The sequence below is a fragment of the Oryx dammah genome, unplaced genomic scaffold (assembly GCF_014754425.2).
Source record: "Oryx dammah isolate SB20612 unplaced genomic scaffold, SCBI_Odam_1.1 HiC_scaffold_5, whole genome shotgun sequence".
NCBI lineage: Eukaryota > Metazoa > Chordata > Mammalia > Artiodactyla > Bovidae > Oryx > Oryx dammah.
The window spans coordinates 54,783,356-54,785,654 of NW_024070189.1; positions in this window are offsets into that span (position 1 = coordinate 54,783,356).

The following is a 2,299-nucleotide window of genomic DNA, read 5'->3' on the forward strand; positions in this document are numbered from 1 at the left end:
GTGGAATCTAAAAAGAAATGATACAAATGAACTTCCTTACAAAACAGAAAAAGACACAGATTTAGAGAGTAAGCTTATGGTTGTGGGGTGAGGGAAGGATGAGGGGAAGGGATAGTTAGGGAGTCTGGATGGACATGTACACACTGCTATATTTAAAATGGATAACCAAGGACCTACTGTGTAGCATAGGGAACACTGCTTAATGAAGCAGCCTGGATGGGAGAGGAGTTTGGGAGAGAATGCATACGTGTGTATGTATGGTTGAATCCCTTTGCTGCTCACCTGAAACTATCACAACATTGTTCGTTTATCGGCTACACCCCAATACAAAATAAAAAGATTTTAAAAAAATAAAGAAAGGAGGTCATTCTAAGGAAGGGATGACACGATCTTGGTATAAAACTAAATTGTACTTCACATGATGCTTTGTTCTTTGTGCAGATGATGGAAGATTTCAAGGGCCTGCAGTTTCCAATCCATGAGGCCTGTGCACAATGTGAATCACTTCCCTGGCAGATTGTGGAGAAGTACTAGGAAATCGTGAGCATGAGGAATTTGTGAATCAGGATCTCAATTCTTTGCATACAGATATGATATTTGCTACCCCTCTCATCTGGACAACCCTGCAAAAAACAAAAAACTTTATATGAGACAGGTCTTCAGTAAGTGTGAAGCAATCAGATCTTTCCAACAAATAAATATTTTACATTACTGAGCATCCAAAGACCTGAAAATGGCCTTTAAAATGTTGAAAGTATCACACATTAGAACAGAGTCGTTAGAACTCCAGGCCACAAAAGTATTTATTCAGAAAAGCCAAACAACACTGGTGTTTTCTAAGGAGTGCTTTTTTATGCAAATAGGGCTGAACATCATGCCATTTCACTGCAGCTTGACAAGATGTACACCTCCACACAGGTATCCCTCTGTTTAAAGAAAAAGATATTTCACCTAGTTAGCTAAAAAACAAACTAGTGCAAATGGAATCCTATTTTCCATTTGCACTTCACTGTACATTTGCAAGTATGGGCCCATAGGAACATTTCTCCACCTGACGTAACTGAATGCTTAACCCTGTAAGAAACTGAGCCATAACGCCTGACCACTGCTCGATATGCTTCTCACTGTTGGCCAGCTCTTTCTCCGTCAAGGGCTCTGCAACATTTCCTCAAGTCTAGAGTATTCCCTTGGCTTTGATTTTATGCCTCTGCCACACTCGAACAGTCATATGCCCCATTTCCCCAATCCCCGTCACTAGAATTTATCTGCTGTTCCACAGCTCCCTTTACAGAAAAATCACCATTACTGGAATCTGGCTCTCCTTTTCTCTATTTAACAGTCTAGCAGTGTCAATCCACAGTTCACGATATTGTCTAAAACACAATATTCAGCAGCCCAAAAGTCTCGTAAGTGTGAAAGTGTTAGTCGCTCAGTCATGTACAACTTTTTGTGACCACATGAACAAAAAAGTAGCCTGCCAGGCTCCTTTGTCCATGGAATTCTCCAGGCAAGAATACTGGGGTGGGTTGCCATTCCCTTCTCCAGGGGATCTTCCCAACCCAGGGAAATGAGCCCAGGTCTCCTGCATCTCAGGCAGATTGTCTACCATCTGAGCTACCAGATGTGCACCAGGTTATATATAAAGAATGGGTTGCCTCCTATTTTCACCCATGTAAGTAGTTTACAATCACATTAAATCAGATACACTCAGAATAAAAAGTTGCTGTAAATGGGTATAACTGGGGCTTCCTAGGTGGCACTAGTAGTAAAAGAACCCACTTGCTAATGCAGGAGATGTAAGAGATGCAGGTTCGATTCCTGGGGCAGGAAGATCCCCTGGAGAAGGAAATGGCAACCTACTATAGTATTCTTGCCTGGAGAATCCCAGGGACAGAGGAGCCTGGAGGGCTACAGTCCATGGGGTCTCAAAGAGTCAGACACAACTGAAGTGGCTTAGTACACACACACAAATGGGGGTGCCGAAATTATCAGAACTTTCTGCTTCAGAATGGAACTGATGAATACAAGTAGAAAAGTATGAATTTCTTCACATGGGGCAGTTTTTGAATGGGTCACACGGTAGCAGATTCGAGTACTCTTGGTATTGTTTAGTAGCTAAGTTATGGCTGACTCTGCAACCCATGGACTGCAGCACAGCAAGTTCCTCTGTCCTTCGTGATCTCCCACTTTCCTTTCAAAGTCACACAGTAGAGCTACTCAGTGTGAAGCAAATGCCTTGTTTTCACTTCTGGAGCAATTTAAATGATCTTATTGTCAGGGGCATTTCTCAGTAACCATT